General features: G+C 45.7%; 1 long non-coding RNA gene across 9 annotated transcripts in view; it reads left to right on the top strand.

Moving 5' to 3' along the window:
* Nucleotides 1-26,734, top strand: part of LOC308611637 — a 154,913-nt gene that overhangs the window by 41,747 nt on the left and 86,432 nt on the right. For 4 of the 9 annotated variants that reach the window (XR_014014983.1, XR_014014985.1, XR_014014986.1 and 1 more), the window contains 2 exons: nt 346-461; nt 24,980-25,044. This is a non-coding gene — a long non-coding RNA (uncharacterized lncRNA). Of the gene's footprint in view, nt 1-345; nt 469-4,935; nt 5,602-24,979; nt 25,045-26,734 lie in introns of those variants that run through there. The other 5 variants (XR_014014984.1, XR_014014989.1, XR_014014990.1 and 2 more) reach the window with 5 other exon arrangements.

Here is a 26,734-nt window from a genome sequence, read left to right as displayed (position 1 = left end):
GTTACGTCTTTCTAACACACATACACACACACAGAGGGATAGAAGGAATCTTTTGGAAGTGATGAGTATATTATCGTGATGGTGGTGATGGTATCACAGGTGTGTGCATATGTCCAAACTCATCAAGTTATATACATTAAACATGGGCTAGATTTTGTATATCAGTTCTACGTAAATAAAGCCGTAAAAGCCCAGCAACAAGTGGTGTATTTCATGAGCCAGTGAAGCCCAGGTACATCTTGTCTCCTCTCCCAGGGGTGAACCCAAGCAGCCTTTGAACTTGGCTCACTTTCTGTTTCTTTAGTTTCCCCTTCTATTACTTTTGTGTTTCTCCTTTGTTCTCAGATTCCAGCTAAGTGGTTCCCCATTGGTGGCAGCAGTGGTTCTGAGTTTGGCTCTGTCGTTTGAAGACTTGATGGTCTCTAAAGGGATTAAGTTTCTACAGAACTGATCTCAGTTAGGTGAGAGGTAACAGAGGATCTAGTTTGTTAGTCTTTTCTTAGTCTTTTCTGTTTGTCTATTTGTCTACTTTGACAAGCTCAAATCAATTAAGAATCTCTTGCCCAATGGGATGAGAATGGCTCTTTAGTATCTAGACTGGTGAGTGTTTATTCCTGACCCAAGTCTAAGACTTAAAGCTGCAGGTAAAAGTTCCATTTCTCTGTATGTCTGTGTGTCTATAATTCAAAAAGGTCTTTACCTCTGACAGTGCGAATATGTAATGTTTTCCTACTTCTGGATCTATTAAAGTAGATTGTAGAGTCTGTTAAATTAAAGGGTTTCTGTCCTGATTGGCTTACAAAGATACAAATGTGCTTATAAAAATTATATATCCCTAAAATTCTCAGAGAGAAAGGAATTAGAACTTCTAATACTTTAAATGTGCTAGAAAAATATTCTTATTGAAATCAAGTCAGGGAATTCCCCAGCGGTCCAGTGGTTAGGACTCGGTGCTTTCACTGCCAGGGTCCAGGTTCAGTCCCTGGTCAGGAACCTAAGATCCAGCAAGCCCCTCGGTGCAGCCAAAAAAAAAAATCAACTCAGAAATTTAAAGACTTCAAGTTTACATAATTTAGGTAAATCTTTGACACATGAAGCTAGTTTAATATTTTTGGTTTCATAAAAAGTTATTCGTATCTTATTTATCAGTATTAGGCATACATTTAAAACAATTCTACTTGGGTGTGTTCTTCCTAAATTTATATAGGTGTGCCCATCAACTAAGCTCATATTACTTCTACTTAATGTTTAAGGTTATGAAAAATGTAAGTTTGTGTTTAACCACATTTAGTTTTTATTCTGACAAACTTTCTTTCAACAGTAACTATGTTTTCTACTGTGTTAGCTTGTCGATAAATTCCCAGATCTTCAGTTTACGTAAACCCTTGAACTGGTACTAAGTTGTGCTACTTACTGGATAATCATTGGATACCGAGGTCATTTGTAAGCAAGACAGAAACCTGAGGCATTGATTACTAAGCATAATCTCAAGTTATATGCTCTTGCTGCATATGTTTACTTGTTACCTAGAGGCTCTGTCTGTGGGTGTGTTAATGAATGTGTTTGTCTCTGCCACTTGAATAAGTTGTGTAAGGGATGTTTGTGGCTGTGTAAAGTTGTGTTATGTGTGTTCATGAGCTCTGCTAGCCTGAAATGCTGATGTGTGATGGGCAGTTGTCAATCATTCACTCCTAGTTTTCTTTGTGAAATGGAAGTAACTTTGGTTCAAAGTTAGTATTAATATACTATGAATGAGACTTGACCCATAGTGATGTTATCGGCTGGAACAGAACTCAGGTTCAGCTGCTCATCGCTCAGAAGTCAGTGTTCCAGAGACAAGGGTTGGTGGAAGAAGAAAGATGCTTTATTCAGGAAGCTGGCAACCTGGGAAGATGGTGGGCTAGTGTCCCCAATACCATCTCCCAGTTGCCAATGAGAGGGAAAAGGGGTTGATAGGGAAAAGACGGGAAGTCTCTGGGCTGTGCCGGTGGGGGCTCCATGCAGAGTAGCACAGTCAGCTCTGACCATCCTCTTGAAATTGGTCATGCAGCGGTGTGGTCAGTGTCATGTTGATTGTTTCAGGCACAGTTAATCTTCAATTCCAGTGTTGGTTTGTTCCCATTTCCTTGAGGCCAGTTCCTGGAATTGTGTAAGCCATTGGTTCAGGTCTGCTCAAGATGGAGCAGCTTGTGTCATAGCTCCAGTCTGGTCATCATACAGTTAGCTTTCTCCTCTTGTAGTGGTTTTAGTATCTGCAAAACAAGTTAGGAGTGTGTGTCTGACACTGTTACTTACGTCCTTCGGGAGGAACTAAAGATTCTGTGACTGCTGTTGTCCTAATCAGTAACTGCTTGAACCTGTTCTTTGGTGACTCAGGGGAAGCCTGGGAGACTGCAGCTATTTTACAAACAAGAGGCAGGGGACATGGAAGGGCCCTGCATGGTCCTCCTTGGTTCCAGCAACCGAGAGGTACAACTTTGTATGCAAGATAATGCGATGTAGTTTTGTTTATTAACAGGAACAAAAATAGTTTGGTCCTAAAGTAAAATGACTGATTGTTCCAGCACCAGAAAGAGGATAGTGAAGGACACAACCTGAATGAGTATAGAAAGTTGTAGGAGACGGGTAGAAAGGGAATTTTATTTGTCTGAGCCGAAGGCAGCTCAGTTTTGATGTTTATTCCAGAGATTTTCAAAAAAGAGCTTATGGTTCTCTTAGTAGCAAATATTATATTGATGCAAAGCTGGAGTTTGGTTTTCTCTCTGTACAAATGATAAATTTTTTTCATGGAGTATTGGTCTCTTTAATAAGTGGTTGGAAAAGTTGTTCTCTAAATCTGCCTAAACAGCAGAGATTCTGTATCTCACTGGAAGAGGTTTCTGCACCTAGTTCTGAATTCATCCGGCCTTATTATTTTTTTGAAAATAAATGCACAGGGACTTCCCTGGTGGCTCCTTGGTGAAGAATCCGCCCGCCAGTGCAGGGCACACTGGTTCAAGCCCTGGTCTGGGAAGATCCCACGTGCTTTTAGAAACTAGAGCACGGAAAGACTAAGGTCATGTGAAATTTGAAACGCTAAATATTGTCATAGTGTTAAGCAGTTTGAAGATTGTTGGAAGAAATTATTTGTCATTCATTCAAGCAATAAACATTTGATGAATACTTGCAAAACATAAAAAACCTCTAGAGCCCGTGAGCCACAACTACTGGAATCGATGTGCCTAGATCCCATGCTCCGGAAGAAGAGAAGCCACCGCATGGAGACGCCGACACACCGCAATGAAGAGTCGCCCCCGCTCCACTGCAACTAGAGAAAGCCCACGTGCAACAACGAAGACCCAACACAGACAAAAATAAATAAATATATAAATAAATGTATTGGGGGAAAAAAAGAAAGAAAATAAATGCACAACAAAATTTCTGCATTTCTGAGAAAGTTAAGCTTCCTTAAAACTGTGTTCCTTTTGGTCTGTTTTTTTTTTTTTTTTAAAGTCTACTGTCAGGAACTCCCTGGCACTTCAGCGGTTAGGATTCTGCGCTTCCACTGCTAGAGGCCTGTTTTCGATCCCTGATCAGGGAACTAAGATCCTGCAAGCTGCGTGGCGAGGCCGAAGAAACAGCCAAGACAAAATAATCATCTCTTGGCTGTTAAACAAAGTCAAGGACCTTTAGTTCCTCCTCAAGGGCTATTGGGTAATATTCTGAGCCACGTCCTTGGAGCTGTTTGGCAGAGACTGAAACCCCCAGCAGGTGGAAGAAGTTAACTGCATGTTGCCCACAAGCACGTAGACCCCAGACCAGTTGGAACCAGAAGGCTGATGATGTTGAGTCCCCGTTACCTCACCACTGACCAATCAGAAGAATGACCGTGAGCTGATCACGCACCCTGTAACCCTCTCTTCAACATGTAGCCCCTTTCTCTTTTCCCTGTATAGTCCTCAAGCAAAACTTCAGGAGGGGAGAGTTGGTTCTTCGGGACATGAGTCCACCTCTCTTCTGGACTGCCGGCTTCCTCAATAAAGCTATCTTTCCTTTTACCCAAAAGTCTCTCAGTGTTGGAGTCCTGAATGATGCAAGACCTGCCTCATCTTCTGTAGTTTTCTCTACATGAAAAATAATTGAGGACTATTTTTCAGAGTTAAGAAATGTGGTTGGATAATCACAACGCCATTAAGCAACACCTCGTTGGACAGCAAAGAGGCGAAGCCGACTGGTAATGACCACACACATCCTGACTGTGAGAAGACTTTCATCTTTATTGTAGTTCCCCAAAAGCTGCATCGCACGGTACTCTTGAACAATCTAAAATAACATACAAACATGCTGAGGCAAGTTAAAAAATTAGGACTGAATTCCCACAATTCAATAATGAGAACTAAAAAAATACAAATTTATGCTTACAAGAATTGGGAGGAAATACCCACTATGCTATAAGTAGAATGGAAATATTATGTAATAGATAAAATCAACAATCTCTCTTGAAAATGTGAGTAAAATTGTATATATGTGTAAATATACAACAGCTACAGTTCTCATCACAAAAGTTTGTAGTAATAAGATGTTTCAAAATGAAGACTATTTCAAAACTATTTAAAATAAATATATAAATATAAAATATAAAAATACAATAATTTTATAGGTGACATTTTCAAAATAAGCCAGTGAAACTTAAGTCATGAGTCATGACCCTGTGGCTGTAATTATATATATATATATTTTTTTCTAATTATATATTTTAATGTTGTTCCCTCCTATTCTGAGCCGCTACACTCCACCTTCAAATGCTTCTAGACTGGGGCAAACAAGTGTATAAAAAATGGGACCTCCAATGTTCGTCTCAGGGGAGATGGAAATGAAATGATCTGAAAATTGAGGTGGTGCCTTCCAAAAGGGTGGAATCTGAATAAACCCTGTTTTCTTATTGTCCTGCCACAGACTCCTAGAAGCACGCCCCGCTCCTAGGAGTATAACACGAAAACTGGCCTCCGCTCATTCTAGAAGATGCTGGCTTCTTCTCGATGATCTGCACAAGAGGCTTCTCCCTTCCTTCTTCACGGCTGTCGTCAGTGTCTGGATTGACCTCTTGTTGAACATCCTCATCTCTCCTGGGCTCTGTGATCTGGAAGTAAGAGAAGGAGCAAGGATGTCAGATTTCAAAGTGGCAACTGTCCAGATATAAAGGTTTTCACATTCTTAGTCAATTCTAACCAGAACTGAGACTCATTTATGATTGGAGTTTTATCTCAAATTCTCCATTCTGAACCCCAGTCCTGAACCATTCATTGTTTTCAAGTGTGATTCTTGGACTTTGGTGACCCTGACTCCAAAAACTACTGAATACACCCAAGGTCAGGCCCAGTAATCTGCTTTATAGCCCAGACTCCAGGTGATTCTGCTCAGGGAGCTGGCATTTGGAGAATGCTGCTTTAGTCTTAACTCACCTTGGTCCTTTGGCACCACTTAAATTCTGAACTTGGAAGCACACTACAGACATCACTGACAAGTCAACATCGTGGACCAGGAGACCTGAGGCCGGATCCCTAACCCTAACCCTGCATCCTAATGTCTATGTTATTATTAAGTTTTCATTTATTTACTTATTTTCTTTCTTTTATTTTTGGCTGCATTGGGTCTCTGTTGCTGTGTGTGGGCTTTCTCTAGTTGTGGTGAGCGAGGACTACTCTCCGTTGCTTCTCCTGACGGCTTCTCTTGTTGCGGAGCACGGGCTCTAGGCGCACAGGCTGAGTAGTTGCGACTTGCGGGCTCTAGAACGCAGGCTCAGTAGTTGTGGCTCGTGGGCTCTAGAGCGCAGGCGCAGTAGTTGTGGCGCACGGGCTTAGTTGCTCCGCGGCATGTGGGGTCTTCCCAGACCAGCGCTCAAACCTGTGTGCCCTGCATTGGCAGGCGGTTTCTTAACCACTGTGCCAACAGGGAAGTCCCTGGATCCTAATGTTTAAATAATACTCAGCCCTAAACTTGGTTAGTGTTATGTGCTGAATGTTTGTGTCCCCCAAAATTCTTATGTTGAAATCTTAAAATCTTAACCCCTAGGGTGCTGGTCTTAGGAGGTGGGGTCTTTGGGAGGTTATTAGGTCATGGGGTAGAGCCCTCATGAATGAGATTATTGCCCTTGTAAAAGAGACCGTGCTGTGTTGTTTCTAAGCGACGCGGTCTGTAGTAGGGCAGGTTGAATGGACTAAGACAGCTAGCTTGCAAGATTTAAACCAAATGTTTGCTCAATCCTCTGCTCACATCTAGAACTCTAATGTGTCAATTGTAATAAGCCATGCTGAAGATGGCATTCCTTAACCTTCAGTCGTTGTGATAAACCCCCTTGACCATAAACGTGAGGGGGAAAAGGTGAATTGTACTAGAGGAATCATTGGTCCAGAAGTGGTGAGTCAGGGGGAATAAAGAGTCACAGGTGATCTGGCCATAGGCAATTTGAAAGTAAATTTGGATGAATATAAAGCTAGTCATAATTCATCTTTTCTTATTGAACGTGTGGGCTGTTCTATCTAATATCCTGTTTGTGGACATTTACTTTGTTGTAGATAAATGCTAGAACCCATAACCCTGAGGGATGTAAGGCCAAAAATGAATGAAAAAGAGAAACTGGAAACACAGTATATGGAAAAGAATCACCATCTCGTCAAAGCTGTTATTTGGACCCAATTGCTTTGGGTGAAATAACTTCAGTGAGACCCATGCGTCTGGGACAAACTGGTTTCCCCGAGGTCTGGTGCCCACGGGCCTCGCGGTGCTGGTGTCTGTGTGTGGCTGTCAGTCCGTGGCTGGCGCAGAGTCGGCACGTGGCTGTGTGCCTGGCTGGCCCCCTTCACAGCGTGAGAGGTGATGTGGGTCCAGCAGTGGGATTCCTCCGATTTCCTCAGTAGACAACACGTCATTCCACCTGCACCTTTGCGCACGCAGACCTACCTTTGCGCAGGCCGATGACCTCAGGCCTGCGTGGTCCTGGGGCCTCTGGGGCAAGAGGGCGCGATCTCTTCCCCACACCCAGAGCTCTGGATCAAAAGCCTGGATCTGGAAAGACAAACAGCCCCTGGCAATGAGGATGCCGCTGCCTCCCATTGCCCCGCCTCCGGTTCTTTCTCGTCTGTCCCCAAGTCCCAAACCGAGTCCCCCATGATCCCCACCTCCTCTCCGTCCCTCCCCCTCCCCGAGACCGCCACAGCCCACCCACCTGCTCGCACTCTTCCCGAGTGACCCATGTCTTCCAGCCCATGGAACGGATGAACTGGGAACGCAGTTTGTGGAACAAGGCATGCTGGGAGCTGTTCTTTCCATAGAGGAACGAAACGATGGCCTGCTTGGGGGCCTGGTTGTTCTCTTCCATGTCGCTGGCCACATAGCTGGGGAAAGACATCAGGTCGCTGTCATCAGGACAGGAAGGGCCTCCACTTGAGATCAGCTTCCCAGAAAAGAGGCAGGCTGAGCATCCTCACACGACCCACCCAGCCCTGCCCAGCGTCACCGGGAGCTGCCCAGTCATCAAGGAGCCACTGCCAGGCAGGACCTTCAGAAGGGTGCCTCTCACACCTTGATGATGAGGACACGATCCAAACCCCCCGTTCCCTTCAACTTGTTTTATGTGCACACACCTCTCTTCCTATGTTGTAGGTACATGTACAGTTCCTGAGGGCAGGAGCTGATCTGATCTGTTTCTGCATTCATCCCTCTCCTAGCAAATGACACATTTAGGGCTTGGTTCATATTGATGCATGAATTCAACAGCCTTTTGTGAATCTCTGTTCCCACCACCTCATATTCCCCAGCATGTAGGGTGTACTTTATAAGGTTTGTTAGATGAATGAATGAATGAATGAATGAACATTTTATCTCATGGCCAAATGCAATACTGATTACCTAGAAGTCTCACAATAACAAACATTTGCCCAATGAAAAGAATTGTGCTGAGTGTTTTGGGAATGCATTGACATTTTGACGAGACCTGCCTTCCACGTGGTGTCTAGTCTAGTGGGACCGGGGAAGGGGAAAGGGGGAGATAAGAAATGACTATAATGCAAAGCATCACATTATAATACAATTTGAACTAAAGTGCCTCTGGGATTCAGAAGTTAGGGAGATCGGGCATCGTGAAGGTTTTGGTGTTTGAACCCACTTTAAGGATAGGGTCGTTTTCTTCAGATAAATGTATGGCAAAGATACCTGGATAGAAAGCTCAATAGAAACTTAGAGGGCAGGGTATTTGGAAGGAGCAGTGAAACACAGGAGTAAAGTATCAGGACGGTGTGCTGGAGATTGCAGAGAGAGTTAAATCCCAACGCAGAACTCTGGCCTTGATTTGGCATGTCATTAGCCAATGAAATTGTGTGAAGCGGTCAGACCTGTGTTTTGGAAGGATGTTCAGGCAAATAGAGCCAACTGGCTTGGGAGACTTGGAAGAAACATCAGTGGGGAGCATTTGACACCAAATCCGCGCTATGTGATACGGGCCCCGATTGTGGCATTTGTCGTGGGAATGCAGAAACGGAAGATAATCACACTTGGTGCTGATGTCGGAAGACCTGAGACCGGAGAATTCGAACCGGAAACGTCTCAAGTCTGTTACTCGGGGGCAGGATGGTGTCAGTTCTTTCTTCCTCTCCTCTTAGGAAAGTTTCGCGTTTTGCTTTGTTTCTTTCAGTGTTTTAATTGACATTAGGGTAGTTTGTTTTGACAATGAATGCTATAAAAAACAGAACATGGTTTGAAAAAGAAACCACGGTACCGTAATCCTGTCATTTTCACACCTAGAGTCAGTACAAAGGGGTTTAAAAAAATAGATGAAAGGTCAGAGCCCCACATCTCTCCCTCTGCCCTCCCAGGGTGTTGAATATTGATGGCGGGGATGGAGCAAGGTACTCACAGAGCTATGAAGAAATGGATTATCTGGAATTGCCAGGAGAAGAGGCCGGCCCGGCTGACATACGCTATCACCATCGACAGGAGATACTGATGGAAAGAGGGGAAAAAACGTAGGAGAGAGGTCACATCCTGGAAGAGGAGAAAGAGTGGGAGGGAGAAGGGAGCAGGGGACGAGGAATGGGTGGTGCCACTTGGAGGAGAGACCCCCGTGTGGGGTGAGCCTGATTATTTGGGGAAGGGGAGAGGACAGAAGGTCAGAGTTGGCGGCGCTCCAAGGATGGGAGGCTGTGGGATTGAGGGCGTGGACTTAGGGCCGCGGGCACAGGACGGTGTTCGATGAACCGGAGCCAAGGCGAGTCCCCAGGATCTGAGAGGAGAGGGGACTTAGGCAGCAACCACCAAAGGGGCACTCCTGGGGCTCAGATCCCAGAGGGGACCTCGAGGCCCCTGGAGGGAAGTGTTGACAAGGCATGAGGTTAGGAGGGGAGTGGAAACGTGGGTGTAGAAAGCACCCAGCGCGCCCACCTAGAACAGGCGCTGGAGCAGGAATCCATCTCAGTGGGTGACTTACCTTGTCAGATACTTCCAGGTTTTTGTCCCAGGCGAGGAATTTCTTAACGACGGGATCCTCTGTGAAAAAAGGGCAGATGTTGCCAGTGGGAACAGGGCTGTCGTGGGAGCATTCCAGAGCCAAGAGGGTGAACCGCGCCCCCCTGGGGAAATGCCAAGATGTGGCCCAGGGTGAAGCTGACGGAAAGAGGGGAGGGAAGACCATTCACTGTGGGAGGAAAGGGGGTGACTCCCCTTCTGGGGGGGCCGAGTGACAGGGAGTGATGCCCCTTCATCATGCATTCACGTACCTGCAGAGGGCATCAAGATACTCTCAGCCAATGTCTCAATTGACAGTCATGTCAGGGGGTGAAGATGGCTTGTCAGCCCCTCCTCCCTCCACCCCGAACATGCCAGTAAGATTCAAAAGGCCAGTAAGAGCTAGAGTCTCGGGTACAGTTGAAACCAAGGGAACCTAATCCTGTATCATTTCTAAATCTAACCTAGTCTTGTATCATTTCTAAGTCTAACCTCATCCTGTATCTTTTATGTGCCCCCCATATCCTTTATCCGTAGACAGTCCGCCAGGGACGGAGAGCGCACCAAGTAGCAGGGAATTCTTTTCCACTGGGAAAGTGTAGTCATGGGAAGTTTTGGTTTGTTTGTTTTTCAAGTATAGGATTGGAGGTTGCTGGGCAGGGCGGTGGGTCCTTACCAAGCATCTACTTGAAGACCTCGTGGTGCTCAGGCAGCACTGAAGACACCCGCTGTCGCTTGAGCTTCATCTTGAGCTCACTGAACGACTCCACGACCCAGGTGTCGGCCTCGTGGTGCTCAGGCAGCACTGAAGACACCCGTTGTCGCTTGAGCTTCATCTTGAGCCCACTGAACGACTCCACGACCCAGGTGTCGGCCTCGTGGTGCTCAGGCAGCACTGAAGACACCCGCTGTCGCTTGAGCTTCATCTTGAGCCCACTCAGCGACTCCACGACCCAGGTGTCCTGGGCCTCAGCGGCCGTGTTGCCCTCCACCTCCGCTCCGAACGCCACTGACCTCTTCCTCTTACAGCCGGGGCGCTGAGGCGGGGGGCTGCAACCAGCCCAGGGAGCTGACGAAGGAGAAGAGACTGCAGTATGATGCTCTCGTCTTGGGAATCCAGCCACTGGTGACCACCCAACCCCACCCCGACTCCGCCTCCCCCCCCGAAGCACCCCCGTGCTTTCCAGTCTCACAGACCGCTGACCTTGCCCCAAGTCATCTTTCCATCTTTCTCTGTCCATATCTACCTATCCCTCCCCTGACTCTTTTTGTCATTTGTCCAGCTTCCCGTTCTCGAAACTCTTTCTCATGGTAGATAATTTCTCCCACCAGGAATAAAAAAAAAGAACCCTCCCCTTGTTTCCTCTCTCCTCTTCTCTCATCCTTGGATCTCATCTCCTAACCCTGTTTCTTGCTCCCCAGGTGTTCCGTGTCCCCAGCTCCTGTGCTCTCCTCCCTCAATCTCTGGCTCTCTGAATGTCTCCTTTCTTTCATAGGCACCTTATGCAGGTGCTCCTTCCCGACCTCTGTACCCTTTCCTCCTTACTGGTCAAATCTCTGAAATTCCTTCTCATGCCAGTTCCCTCACCTGATGGTCCTGGGCTTTCTTCATAGACAGTCAACTCCATGGGGTACCCTGAAGAGCTGGACTGGGAGTTCAGCTCCTCAGCCTGGGAAGTCGGTTGACGATTGTCCATGATGTCTCCCAGACTCTTCCCTTCCTCGAAGCCTAGACTCTGCTTTGTCCCAACTCTTCTTCTGGACTTGGGCTAAACACAAGTGGTCGTCCCTTCTCCAAGCTGCGGGGCAACTGTCAGTGGAGAGAAGCTCTGGCAAGATTCTGTTGTCTACTACTGCTGCCAAGCACCAAGGAGTCTGGTCCATCCAATCGGGAAGGTCGGAAGCCTCTGATGTCATCATCGGAGTTTGAAGGAAACCAGTTTGAAGGAAAACACAAGTAACTGTCAGACCTATGCGTGCACTTGTCCCAGAGATCAGGGGTAAATGGTATCTCCTGCCACTGACCCAACCTCTGCCCGTCCTCCAAAACCCCCCTCAAGGTATCCGGACCCCTCTTTTTTTTTGTCATAAATGGCAAAATTTTATTTTTTTTTCTTCATCTTTATTTTTTTTTTTTGCTTTATAACAAATTTAATCAGTTATACATATACATATGTTCCCATATCCCCTCCCTTTTGCGTCTCCCTCCCACCCTCCCTATCCCACCCCTCCAGGCGGTCACAAAGCACCGAGCTGATCTCCCTGTGCTATGCGGCTGCTTCCCACTAGCTATCTACCTTACGTTTGGTAGTGTATATATGTCCATGCCGCTCTTTCACTTTGTCACAGCTTACCCTTCCGCCTCCCCATATCTTCAAGTCCATTCTCTAGTAGGTCTGTGTCTTTATTCCTGTCTTACCCCTATGTTCTTCATGACATTTTTTTTCTTAAATTCCATATATATGTGTCTGCATACAGTATTTGTCTTTCTCTTTCTGACTTACTTCGCTCTGTATGACAGGCTCTAGGTCCATCCACCTCATTACAAATAGCTCAATTTCGTTTCTTTTTATGGCTGAGTAATATTCCATTGTATATATGTGCCACATCTTCTTTACCCATTCATCCGATGATGGACACTTAGGTTGTTTCCATCTCCGGGCTATTGTAAATAGGGCTGCTATGAACATTTTGGTACATGTCTCTTTTTGAATTATGGTTTTCTCAGGGTATATGCCCAGTAGTGGGATTGCTGGGTCATATGGTAGTTCTATTTGTAGTTTTTTAACGAACCTCCATACCGTTCTCCATAGTGGCTGTACCAATTCACATTCCCACCAGCAGTGCAAGAGTGTTCCCTTTTTTCCACACCCTCTCCAGCATTTATTGTTTCTAGATTTTTTGATGATGGCCATTCTGACTGGTGTGAGATGATATCTCATTGTAGTTTTGATTTGCATTTCTCTACTGAGTAAAGATGTTGAGCATCCTTTCATGTGTTTGTTGGCAGTCTGTATATCTTCTGTGGAGAAATGTCTATTTAGGTCTTCTGCCCATTTTTGGATTGGGTTATTTGTTTTTTTATTATTGAGCTGCATGAGCTGCTTATACATTTGGGAGATTAATCCTTTGTCAGTTGCTTCATTTGCAAATATTTTCTCCCATTCTGAGGGTTGTCTTTTGGTCTTGTTTATGGTTTCCTTTGCTGTGCAAAAGCTTTGAAGTTTCATTAGGTCCCATTTGTTTATTTTTGTTTTGATTTCCATTTCTCTAGGAGGTGGGTCAAAAAGGATCTTGCTGTGATTTATGTCATAGAGTGTTCTGCCTATGTTTTCCTCTAAGAGTTTGATAGTTTCTGGCCTTAGGTCTTTAATCCATTTTGAGCATATTTTTGTGTATGGTGTTAGGGAGTGATCAAATCTCATACTTTTACATGTCCCTATCCAGTTTTCCCAGCACCACTTATTGAAGAGACTGTCCTTTCTCCACTGTACATTCCTGCCTCCTTTATCAAAGATAAGGTGACCATATGTGCATGGGTTTATCTCTGGGCTTTCTATCCTGTTCCATTGATCTATCTTTCTGTTTTTGTGCCAGTACCATGCTGTCTTGATTACTGTAGCTTTGTAGTATAGTCTGAAGTCAGGGAGCCTGATTCCTCCAGCTCCATTTTTCATTCTCAAGATTGCTTTGGCTATTCGGGGTCTTTTGTGTTTCCATACAAATTGTGAAATTTTTTGTTCTAGTTCTGTGAAAAATGCCAGTGGTAGTTTGATAGGGATTGCATTGAATCTGTAGATTGCTTTGGGTAGTAGAGTCATTTTCACAATGTTGATTCTTCCAATCCAAGAACATGGTACATCTCTCCATCTATTTGTATCATCTTTAATTTCTTTCATCAATGTCTTATAATTTTCTGCATACAGGTCTTTTGTCTCCTTAGGTAGGTTTATTCCTAGATATTTTATTCTTTTTGTTGCAATGGTAAATGGGAGTGTTTCCTTGATTTCACTTTCAGATTTTTCATCATTAGTATATAGGAATGCCAGAGATTTCTTTGCATTAATTTTGTATCCTGCAACTTTACCAAATTCATTGATTAGCTCTAGTAGTTTTCTGGTAGCATCTTTAGGATTCTCTATGTATAGTATCATGTCATCTGCAAACAGTGACAGCTTTACTTCTTCTTTTCCGATCTGGATTCCTTTTATTTCCTTTTCTTCTCTGATTGCTGTGGCTAAAACTTCCAAAACTTTGTTGAATAAGAGTGGTGAGAGTGGGCAACCTTGTCTTGTTCCTGATCTTAGTGGAAATGCTTTCAGTTTTTCACCATTGAGGACGATGCTGGCTGTGGGTTTGTCATATATGGCCTTTATTATGTTGAGGAAAGTTCCCTCTATGCCTACTTTCTGCAGGGTTTTTATCATAAATGGGTGTTGAATTTTGTCGAAAGCTTTCTCTGCATCTATTGAGATGATCATATGGTTTTTCTCCTTCCATTTGTTAATATGGTGTATCACGTTGATTGATTTGCGTATATTGAAGAATCCTTGCATTCCTGGAATAAACCCCACTTGATCATGGTGTATGATCCTTTTAATGTGCTGTTGGATTCTGTTTGCTAGTATTTTGTTGAGGATTTTTGCATCTATGTTCATCAGTGATATTGGCCTGTAGTTTTCTTTCTTTGTGACATCCTTGTCTGGTTTTGGTATCAAGGTGATGGTGGCCTCGTAGAATGAGTTTGGGAGTGTTCCTCCCTCTGCTATATTTTGGAAGAGTTTCAGAAGGATAGGTGTTAGCTCTTCTCTAAATGCTTGATAGAATTCGCCTGTGAAGCCATCTGGTCCTGGGCTTTTGTTTGTTGGAAGATTTTTTATCACAGTTTCAATTTCAGTGCTTGTGATTGGTCTGTTCATATTTTCTATTTCTTCCTGATTCAGTCTTGGCAGGTTGTGCATTTCTAAGAATTTGTCCATTTCTTCCAGGTTGTCCATTTTATTGGCATAGAGTTGCTTGTAGTAATCTCTCCTGATCTTTTGTATTTCTGCAGTGTCAGTTGTTACTTCTCCTTTTTCATTTCTAGTTCTATTGATTTGAGTCTTCTCCCTTTTTTTCTTGATGAGTCTGGCTAATGGTTTATCAATTTTGTTTATCTTCTCAAAGAACCAGCTTTTAGTTTTATTGATCTTTGCTATCGTTTCCTTCATTTCTTTTTCATTTATTTCTGATCTGATTTTTATGATTTCTTTCCTTCTGCTAACTTTGGGATGTTTTTGTTCTTCTTTCTCTAATTGCTTTAGGTGCAAGGTTAGATTGTTTATTCGAGATGTTTCCTGTTTCTTAAGGTGGGATTGTATTGCCATAAACTTCCCTCTTAGAACTGCTTTTGCTGCATCCCATAGGTTTTGGGTCGTCGTGTCTCCATTGTCATTTGTTTCTAGGTATTTTTTAATTTCCTCTTTGATTTCTTCAGTGATCACTTCGTTATTGAGTAGTGTATTCTTTAGCCTCCATGTGTTTGTATTTTTTTACAGCTCTTTTCCTGTAATTGGTGTCTAGTCTCATAGCATTGTGGTCGGAAAAGATACTTGATACAATTTCAATTCAAACAAAATTTTTTTTTAGCTAAGTAGTATTCCATTATATATATATATATTTCACATCTTCCTTACCCATTCATCTCATAATAAACACTTAGCTTGCTTCCATATGTTGTCAATTGTAAATAATGCTGCCATGAACATTAGGGTGCATATATCTTTTCAAATTAATGTTTTTTGGTTTTATTTTTTTCGATATATATCCAGGAATGAAAATGCTGTGTCATATGGTAGTTCTAATTTTTTTTACAAGTTTATTGGAGTACAATTGATTCACAATGGCGTATTAGTTTCTGCTTTATAACAAAACGAATCAGTTATACATATACACCTGTTCCCATATCCCCTCCCTCTTGTGTCTCCCTCCCTCCCACCCTGGACCCCTCTTTACCGCTTCCCAGCAGGTGTACTGTCCTCTCCCTGCTGGACTCTCCCTCTCCCTCCCATTCCTCTTCCACGGCCTGGTGGGAGAGTGGGGAGAGGGACAAGGAAACTTAGGGGAAGCAGCAACGTTTCAGCCTTATAAGAGTGAGATAATAGCTTCCGTGGTGGTGCAGTGGTTGAGAGTCCACCTGCCGATGCAGGGGACACGGGTTGGTACCCCGGTTCGGGAAGATCCCACAAGCCGCGGAGTGGCTGGGCCCATGAGCCATGGCCGCTGAGCCTGCGCGTCCGGAGCCTGTGCTCCGCAACGGGAGAGGCCACAACCGTGAGAGGCCCGCGTACCCCTCCCAAAAAAAATAAATAAAGAGTGAGATAAGTATGTAAAAAAAGATCCCAGGTACATCGACTCAGTGGATTAAAAAGTTACGTTAAAACACGCAATTTGGCAAAGCTCTTTGGCTGAATGTTTACTGACACTGCGTTCAGAATTCTGTACTGGGGGAGTACACGTCCGCTTCCCTCAGGCACCTTTGAGTCCAAGAGCCATTTGGAGAAGCTAAAATCATAGAAAACTACAGGTGCTCACGCACCCTTCAAAGGGTGTCTACAAACACATACACACACACACACACACACACACAAAAAGGGCACCTTTGGATGTCACAAAGTCCATGGATTGTCCAAAGCCTGCCCCTTGATTCCTGTTAAGAAGTTCTAGTCTACTTATCAAAATCTTGAGAATGTGGTATCACTGTTGACCCAGAGATTTCACTACCTGAATAAAAATGTCACATGTACAAAATACTAAATGGAAAAAACTCCAGTTCAACACAGATTATTTTTCTGAATAAAAATGTCACATGCACAAAAAGACTAAATGGAAAAATTTCCAATTCCAGACAGGTTATTTTTCTATGAGGGTAGGAAGTATATGGTAGCCGAGATGCAGAGAAGAAAATAGCCAACTCAGGGTCATGCAGTGTCACTGCAAGCTTCTTCTGAACCTCCCAACTCGTACTTCCATTCCTCCCCTTGGGGTCTGAGTCTTGCTTTTTTTCTTGGGTTTCCCTGGTGGCACAGTGGTCAAGAATCCGCCTGCCGATGCAGGGGACACAGGTTCGAGCCCTGGTCCGGGAAGATCCCACATACCGCGGAGCACCTAACGCCCGTGCGCCACAACTACTGAGCCTGCAAGCCATAACTCCTCAGCCCGCGAGCCACAACTACTGAGCCCACGCGCCTAGGGCCCATGCTCTGCCGCAAAGAGAAGCCACCTCAATGAGAAGCCTGCACACTGCACCGAAGAGTAGCCCCCGCTCGCCGCGACTAGAGAAAGCCTGCGCCCAGCAACGAAGACCCAACGCAGCCGAAAATAAGTAAAACAAAAATCTTAAGGAAGGAAAACAAGAATTCTCATTGTTGTGCAACCATCCCGACCATCCATCTCCAGAATGTTTTCATCCTGTCCAAGTGAAACTCTGTCCCCATTAAACACTGACTCCCCACCCCCCTCCCAGCCCCTGACACCCACCACTCCACTTTCTGTCTCTATGAATTTGACCCATCTGGGGACCTCACAGAAGTGGAATCATGTAACATTTGTCCATTTGTATCTGACTTATCCACTTAGCTTAATGTCTTCGCGTGTCATCTGTGTGGTAGCCTGTGTCAAAATTTCCTTCCTAGACCCCAAAGCCAGTGTGGACAGTACACAGTGAGTGAGAAGGAAATAAAACCGTGGGTCTGAAGAAGTTCAGATGTTTGCCAAGTGCAGTGGGAAAGCAGTGAATGAGAGGTGTCCTGATCCAGTTTGCACTGAAAGAGGAACAATTGATTTTGGCTGCTGCATAAATGGATGGGGTGGGGATTCAGTAAGAGTGGAAGTCGGGAGACCCAGATAAGGTTAGGAATTTGGCGTGGTAGTCCAGGAAGACGATGTCTGAGAAGATGGAGAGAAGTAAACAGGTTCTCTATATTTGGAGGGAGAATCAGCAGGGCTCATCGGGGGATCAGATTGCGGGGAGGTAGCGGGGCGCTATTCTGTTTACTCTGTGTGCACGTGTGTGCTTATGCCTCTACTGCTGAGACTTAATTGTTTCTACAAAGAAACACTAACCTTTCCTCTTAAAAGTGGAATTGTTAAATTTTCACTGTTCATACAAAGAAATGTCAATCTTTGAAAAATACATAAATGGTCTTTGTATCAATTAGAAACTTTCCTTCCTGTTTGTGGGTGAATAATATCTGTTGTGTGAATATACACACTACATTTTCTTGATCCATTCATCTGTCAGTGAACACTTGGTTTGTTTCCACATTTTGGCTCTGAATCTTGCTTTTGAATTATTGTTTGGACTTTGATGAGAAGTATCTCTGTTGTTCAGGATGTGCCCAGAGGTTTATTCTGTCTTCTGATCACTTCCATATTTCTAATTAGCCCAAGCAATGCATACGTAGAGTCAAATCAGTTCATCCAAGGTGCAGGGACTGAGTGTCTCTTTGGTTTGCACTCGTGGACTTTCTGAGATGTTCTAGGTCTCAGAGGCCGTGCAAAGAGTGTCTGAGGTCCTCCAGAGCTGCCACAGCCTGGCTCTCCTCAGGGTCTGCACTGCTGGGAAAAGCACTTCTGCTTGAGGACCTGTGTCCCTCTGCTGTAGACGTTGCATTTTTAGGAGGCAAATGAATTCAGATTTGCGTTCATCATGCTTTCAACCATCACAGCTGATTGGGTCCTTGTATAACAAAACAGAAGTTCACTCTCCCTCTTGGCTAACAGGCTTTCAAATATTAGAAGGTTGGTATTCTGTCCCCATGAAAATTTCTCTTGTATACTGTGAAATACCCTGATTGCTTTATCTAGTCTTCAGATCTGGATTTGCATAATCCCACCCCACCGCACCTTGTCCAAATGTGCAACAGTCGGGTGGGACCCATCTTAAGATGTGTTGGTATGTTGTCCAAAAATGGCGTAAACAGCCCAGATTGAATGTGATGTTGTAAGTGAGCAGGACCTTGTGGGGCCTTCCTGGGACGGATTCTCCCCATGTCTTCTGCCTGCTTCTTGTCTTTAGAAAATTTTAGCCTCCTAGCCTTCCGTGAGTTGGAAACAAACAATTTAATCAGAGAAGGGAGAAAGTGCCAAAAGAAAGGAAAAGAGTCCCAAAAGACCAAATAATACTAGCCGTTAAACAAAGTCAAGGACCTTTAGTTCCTCCTCAAGGGCTGTAGATACTGTTCTGAGCCACGTCCTTGGAGCTGTTTTGCAGAGACTGAAGCCCCCAGCAGGGGGGAGGAAGGTAACTGCATGCTGCCCACAAGCACGTAGACCCCAGACCAGCTGGAACCAGCCGGTTGATGATGTTGACCTCAGATTACCTCACCACCAACCAATCGGAAGAATGTCCACAAGCTGACCACACACCCCTCAACCTCCTCTCCCTCACCCCACTCGTTTGTAATTCACTTTAAACATTTTTTAAATTTTATATTGGGAGTATAGTTGATTTACAGTGTTGTGTTAGTTTCCGGTGTACAGCAAAGTGATTCAGTTATATGGACACAGATATCTATTCTTTTTCAGATTGTTTTCCCATTTAGGTTATTACCGAATTTTGCTTTTTTTTCGTGGTGCTGTGTGGCTTGTAGGATCTCAGTTCCCTGACCAGGGATTGAACCCGGGCCCCGGCCGTGAAAGACCAGAATCCTAACCTCTGGGCCACCAGGGAACTCCCTAGGTTACTACAGAATATTGAGTAGAGATCCCTGTGCTCTACAGGAGGTCCTTGTTGATTTCCTGTTTTATATATAGTTGTGTGCATATGTTAGCCCCAACCTCCTGATCTATCCCTCTCCCCCACCTTTTCCCTTTGGTAAACATAAGTTTTTTTTCTATGTCTGTGAGTCTGTTTCCGTTTTGTTCAGAAGTTCATTCGTATCACTGTTTTAGATTCCACACAGGAGTGATAGCGTATGGTATTTGTCTTTGTCTGACATCCTTCACTTAGTCTGATAATCTCTAGGTCCATCCATGTTGCTGCACATGGCATAATCTCATTCTTTTTTATGGCTGAGTAGTATTCCATCACACATATGTACCACATCTTCCCTATCCATTCCTCTGTCGATGGACATTTAAGTTGCTTCCATGTCTTGGCTATTGTAAATCGTACTGCTATACATATTGGGGTGCATGTGTCTTCTTGAATTATGGTTTTCTCTGGGTATATGCCCAGGAGTGGGATTGCTGGGTCCTACGGTAGCTCTAGCTTTAGTGTTTTGAGGAACCTCCACACTGTTCTGCATAGCGGCAGCACCAGTGTACATTCCCACCAACAGCCTCACCCCATCTGTAAACACCTTTCCCTGAAAGCCACGGGGGAGTGGGGGCCTTTTGAGCCCTAGATACCTGGACCCCTTGCTTGTTGCCCTGCCGTAAACGCGGCACTTTCCTTCACCGTGACCCGTGTCCGTAGATTGGCTTTAGTGCGTGCGGGCGAGTGGACCCAAGTGTGGTTCCGTAACAGCGTGTTTGGAGATCAGCAAAATTGTCACCTCTCCTCCTCTCTTTTCCTCCTGCGGATGCAGTTTAATATAACAACGGCTGTAGCTCTAGTGCAGAAATATCAGTGGGGTGAAGCAGAAGTGCTTTGTCAATGCAATCCTTTGGGCATGAGAGTCCCGTGGAGAAAATATTCCAACACAGATGCCTGGACCCAGCCTCACAGATTCTAATTCCACAGCACTGAGCCAGGGCCTAATTTTAACCTTCTCAATTGACATGCTTCTGATGTGGAAGTGACTGGGTGGGATGTGCCACCCAGGCTGGTGCAGTAGGGGGTCTTCAAGGCATCGTTGAATGCAATAAGCAGGAGGGAGGTGAACCGTGACCTGGATTTCAACCAGGCAGCCTCTGGCAGGGCTGTGGCCGGGCCATGGGTCCACAGCTGAGCAGACGTCTGTGTCAGCCTGCAGTCCTCCTGCCAACGGGTCCGTGACAAGCCCTCCAGCGGCCTGGTGCTGCTGCGGATGAGCAGCCCTGGGATCGGAGTTCAGCCCAGGCACCTACCTGCTACATACATAGTGCATGTGCTTGTGAGGAAACCGCCCTCTCCACCAGGAAGCCTGGAGCACATCCTCCCGTACAGCCCTCAGAGGGGACCAACCCTGCTGACACCTTGATCTCAGACTTGCAGCCTGCGTAAATGTCGGACAGTGCATTTGTGTTGCTTAAGCCCGCCAGTGTGTCGTATTTTGTGACGCAGCCCAAGTAAACTGCTACGACCTGTATTTTGAATAAGAAGGAATTCACATGAGGCGGTCACTTTCCTGCTTCCCCTGCCTTTATTTTTTTATTTTTATTTGTAAAAAATTATTTATCTCTCTTAGGCTGCATCGTGTCTAATTGCAGCACGCGGGCTTAATTGCCCCGTGGCGTGTGGGATCTTAGCTCCCGGACCAGCGTTCCCAGGCTTTGAACCCACGTACCCTGTATTAGAAGGCAGATTCTTTACCACTGGAACACCAGGGAAGTCCCTCCCCTGCCTTTAAATTAAGACGTGTCGCTGAGCTTCAAAGAAGAGCCTGTCCTTTTCTGTTAGATTACAAACTTGAGTTTTCTTCTTAAACAGTGCGTTTCCTGGTTGTGCTAGATGAAAAAAATGGTTGAGAGACTTTAAGAGGAAAATGATTTTACAAATCCTGAAGATGGGTGCCAGTTATCTTGATAAAATTGGTATGTTAAGAGACCCAAAATAAACAGGAGAAAACACAGGCAACTACTTAGGAAATGCAGGATGGGAAAGGCTTCTTCAAGTACAGTGTCCAAGCTGATGAAAAGTATGAAGTGAAAGTGAAAGATTTGAACACAAAATATCTTTTTAAGTGTCTGTATAACAGAATGTGAGAGGAAAACATTAAGTTAAAAAGATAAAGAACAGGGATTGACAGATACACACTTTTATATGTAAAATAGATAAACAGTAAGGACCTACTGTATAGCCCAGGGAACTATGTTCAATATCTTGTAATAACCCATAATGGAAAAAAGAACCTGAAAAAGAATACATATATTCTTACATAAATACATGTAACTGAGTCACTTTGCTGTACACCTGAAATACTGTAAACGAAGTATACTTCAATAAAAATAGATAAGTGACAAAGTAGGGAAAATATCTGTATTTAATAGAAATGCAGATACAAAAAGAGAAAGCTTTATATTGTAAATCTCCATATATATGAAGAGATCTTAATGAAAGCAAACTAAAAGGTGGCCATTGCTGCTTCTGGTCAAGGTGAAATCGCAGGGTCCAGGTTTACCCTCCTAGCTTCAACAACTTTAAAAAGGGGGAAATGTATGAAATGACAGTTTTTCGCCTTTTGGAGAGAGGGGTGAGTCGTGAGAGACATCAGCTCACTGCTGGACATCCTGTTCATTGGGATGACTCCGTACTTCTTATTCCCTTTTTTAGAGCATTTCCTCAAGACAGCTTGTAATAGAAAGACTTCCAGAGAGTGTCCAGGGCAGGGGGCTGGGGAGCCCAGCATGTCTCTGGGCTGAAGGGATAGAGTGAGGTGTGGAGGTGGGCACAGCAGCTGGGGTTCACAGGCCACCCCAGTCTTCTGCTGAGACACGGTCAGTGCACGTGGGTGAGGTGAGAACTGGAGGCCTGGTGGCGTGCTCATGGGCGCACTGCCCTTCCAAGGCGCTTCCCAGCAAGGTACTCCGTGTAGCTGATGTCCTTACGTGGTGAACTTGGAAAATGCGAGAAATGCGCCCTGGAGGTTTGCCAGGCTCAGGCTCAGAGGAGGTGTGGTCGCTGTCATTCCCACACAAGCAGCATTTCATCGGTGAGAATTCAGGCAGAGGCCACAGTCAGCAGCAGCAAGAACTGCAAAAGACCATTCGTGGCTCTAAGCAGCCACTTCCAAGAGCAGTTTTGGAGAAGCACACATTTTGTGCAGGATTCATTTAATGTGGCAGTTCAGCTGGGGAAATCAGGAATGGGTTAGGTGCTTATTCATTTGCATGAATCATCACTTCTTATTTCCGTTTTTAGAGGATTTCCTCAAGACGCTTGTAATAGAAATACTTCCTCTGTCCCTTTCGTAAGTATCTAAATCTTTTTAAAAGCGAAATCAGTCTCTTGCCAGCATTACAACCCAGGAATGTTTATGTTAAGGACCTGAGAGCTATCTTCTTTATCTCTCTGTCACCAGGGGAGTTTAGGCTAGGTGTTAGGCACTTTCCTCTGAGCTATAAGTACGTGCTTGTCCTAGAGATAGGAGAAGTTGTCTTTCTCCTTTGGATAAAGGGTATTAACTAGCATGGACAGCCACCGAGATGACCAGGTGAATTTAGGATGTACTCTGAAAGAATGTATGCCATTTTTATGGTGGTGTCAAGTCTATTCCCATGAGGCAAGTTCCCGTTTATCTTGAGAACCTGTATGCAACAGATTTTATCTGCTGAGCTATAAAAAAAAAAGGTGAGGTTGATTTCATTTGCACAAACATTAGTGGTTCACCTGTGGGTGCACAGCACAGTCTGGTTTAATGGTTATTCAACAGTAAAACCGTTTTCTTTATCTCTACATTTGTGGAGAGGATTTTCTCGGTTGGCGAGAGATTTTTTATTTTTATTTTGTGTGTTCGTTAATTAATTAATTAATGAGACTGTGCTGCACAGCATGCGGGATCTTAGTTCCCCAACCAGGAGTCAAACACGTGCCCCCTGCAGTGGAAACTAGGAGTCTTCACCACTGGACCACCAGGGAAGTCCCTGGAGATTTTATTTTTACCTTTTCCCCTAGCAGCTTTTAAGGAACAGTTGGCCAAGAACACAGTTATATTATTTCACCCCCAGTGATAAATAGTGATAAATCATTACCCTTCTGATTCCATTTTTGAAAAATGATATTTTTACCTAACATAAACAGTATCCTGTATAAGAGGTAAGATCCCAGGTATCTGTTTTCTGTTTTCGGTTTGTGTGTACGTTCTGATTTTCGTACAGTTTTTAATGCATTGGTTGTGTAATCTAAACAGCTACAGTTTCTATTTTCTTTTCCTTCCGTGGGCAATATTAGTTTGTGTCATGGCTGGGCATTTATTGTATTCTAGGATTTGAATGAAAGTTGTAGCGTTTCAGTTAAGCGAACATGATACCCTCCTTCCCCTCTCCTGGTGGTGGGGGAATCTCAGATGTAACCCGAAATGTCCCAGGGCCGGGAAAGGACCAGGGACCCTGGAGACCATCACACAGCCCCCACTTGAGGCCACACCTTTCCAAGGGCCGGAGTGGCCGGGCGGCCGGCAGCGGTGCAGTGCCCGACCATGTGCAGCGCGGGGCCAAGCGAGGTCCCGGGAGGGACGTGGGCCCAGAGCCGGCTTCTCTGGCCCAGTGGTCTCGGGAGGCGGAGCGGAGGGACCCCGAGAGAGGAGCGCGCCCGAGGAGCAGCCCCCGGACCGGAGCCTCGGGAGCCCGGGGCCGGTGAGCGAGTCCCGACGGGGTAGGTGTTGCGTCTGCAGGCCTGTAGTTGGTTGTGGAGCCTGCGGCCCTTGAAGAGCAGAGCTTGGGGTAGTCCGCCCCGGGCCCCGCGGTAGAGCCACCTGGAGGGTTTGACCGCTTCCCGGAGGTGGAGGGGCCGGGCTGGAGGACAGGGCTGGCTGCTCCGGATGGGGCTCCCCTGGGACTTGTGAGCTCTGGGTGTCCTGGGGGAGCAGGGTCCACAGGCTCGGCCGGGACGTGCCGCGTCCTCCCCTCCGTCCAACCCCGATCCTCCTCCTCGTCCTCCCCCTCCTGTCGCCGTCTCGGCATCTCGCACGTGTGTCTCAAGGCGCGTCAGCACCTTGGTTGTGTAATGTAAGCGTCCGCCGCCCCCCTGGGTTGTGCCCTGTGGAGTCGCCCAGTGTAATCGGTGCAGGATGAGTCTGCAGGGCTTCTGTCCTGCTGCCTCGGGTGAGGAAGGAAGCGATGGGGCCTGAGAAGGGAGATGACTTGTCCTAGACCCTCACCGGGTGTGCACGTGGGGTCGCTCACAGGACTCCAAACTCCTAGGGCAGGTGTTCTGTCCACTTAAAGTCAGCTTTAATAAAAGATGTTTTCGAGCGTCGCACTTAAGTTTGTAAAGTTTGTACAAATCATTGCAAGACTGAAACGCACCTGAGTGTGTCCCTTTATTCTGGGTATCCTGTGGATGTTGTGATCTAAGTTGTTAACAGACTGAGAAGAGATAAACTATAAGCGTTTTTTAATTTCATATTTAATGACGGAGGTTTATTTTAATAGGATTCAATGTACACTCGCTACGGAAAAATAAAGTATCCCCTCAGGTACCAGAGTCACGTGGGAGTTACAGACCTGAGGGTGGTTGCTCCCTCCTTATTCTCACAGGCCCTTCTGAAGGTGAAAGGACGGGTCTCCCACAGGTGTCTCTTGTGGAGCGCGGGGCGGGTGCTCGTGCACCCCGAGCCGCTTCAGTCGTAGCTTCACTGCCTGCGTTTTCCTTCTCCAGGTCCGCCTCCACTGTCACAGTCCTGCACGTTGTTCCAAGAGCAGCGGAAAATGAGTCAGCCTCTGGTGAGTTTTGCTGTTTACGTATTTACCTGCTGCTGTTCTTTTGTGATAACACCTTGGGAGGCGCATAGTTCAAAAGTTAAAATGGGAAAGTAGGAGTCGGTAAAAGATGTGGTTAGACAAAGTGTAGAGGAGCAGGTCAGCACCAAGTGTTTCTGGCAAGTTCTACGTGTAGATCCCAGGATCCTCTTAGAGCCACAGTACAAGGCTCGTGTTCTTGACATTTGTGGCAGAACACCATCCCTTGCTTGACTTATATGGTCCTGCCAAATCACTTTTGTTCTCGAGCGTTAAAAGGTTTCCCTGAGGATCCCGCTGTAGGCCGCGAGCCTTCCTGAGAGACAGCCCCTAACGTGTTGACGTTGGTGCCTTCCTTGTGCTTCCTGTAAGCCGAGAGCGTGCTGTCCAGGGAGCACTCAGTGCATATAACTTGTCTGTTCAGTAGAACACTGTTGTCACATAGGTACATTGTTTTCAGTGCTCAGTCGAGGGATGCAATGAGGATCATCTGGAAGAACAGCCTTGTCACCCTTCCAGTAAACTGCGCTCTTTGTCTCTTACAATCTCAGAGGGTCGCGCTACACACCATGCAGTGAGGTCTCTGGCAAAGATTCTTGTTTCCCAGCTGAATTGTATCGTGCAGCCTGCGGTCTTGGTTCTGCCCCTCCACGGAACCTGATCCGGTTGAGGTGACCTGGCATCCAGCATACAAAGCAGTGGAGATTTGCCAGTCGTCACCTCAGACCACTGTCGCCTTGCCATCTGCAGAGTCTGCGCTGTTGGTTTCTGTGACAGATCTCTCCTTGCTGTCTTCCTGACTGACTCTGTCTTCCGCCCTCTGTGTGTGTTGTCGTTTCACCCTTGGTCCATGACTCTCCACCCCGTCTGATCTCACCCTCTGGTGCTTTTCACCTCCAGCTCTGTCAGTTCTCCCCCCTGGACCAGACAGATGCCTCTGTCCAGCCACTTGCCAGCATCTCTATGGCGTTTGTCCAAAGGGCACCTCAGGTGACTAGATCCAGTAGATCCAGAAATGATTATTTACAGCTCCCCTGCCCCTTGCCTTGTCCTGTTGTCCCTGGCGGCTCATCGTTGCATCATCCAGCCTGTCACCTGCCCAGAAAAATGAGTTCATTCTAAAGGCCTTCTCCATCCTCTGTTACCACGTTGTGGTGTGAGGCTTGTTAATGTCGTCTTCTGGATGGTTTTTATTCGTTCTCCTTCATCCCATACTTGCTACCATTAAAACAGCTTATCTGTTCATTCCTGTAGTTACAGAAACTTCTTTTCTGTGCCGCTACCTCTTTCCTCCAGCAGCTCAAGTGTATTCTCCACGCTGAGTATTTCTCCTAAAATATTAATCACAGCGTTTTGTCTGCATGTGGGAAGCACTTTAGAGGTTCCCTGGGTGACTGGACAAACGAGGTTGCCGTTCCGCGGAGCCAATAACCATCTAGCCCAGCACTGGGGGGAGGTCCTAACTCGCCGATGATGCGTTTGGATGGATCTGTGGGGTAAAATCCTGATGGAGAGGCTTAGGAGAGAGGAGTGGGAGAACTGGGTTTGTTCTGGTCCCAACTTTTTCAACACATTTTGCTGTGACGGGGAAAATAGAAACTGGACAGTAGCTGGGGTAGGAGCTGAGGTCCGGGGAGGATGTTGTGTTGTGTTGTGTTGTGTTGTGATGGGAGAA

This window comes from Mesoplodon bidens, assembly GCF_964165515.1.
Source record: "Mesoplodon bidens genome assembly, contig: HAP1_SCAFFOLD_118, whole genome shotgun sequence".
NCBI lineage: Eukaryota > Metazoa > Chordata > Mammalia > Artiodactyla > Ziphiidae > Mesoplodon > Mesoplodon bidens.
This window is presented reverse-complemented; position numbering and strand designations above follow the sequence as displayed.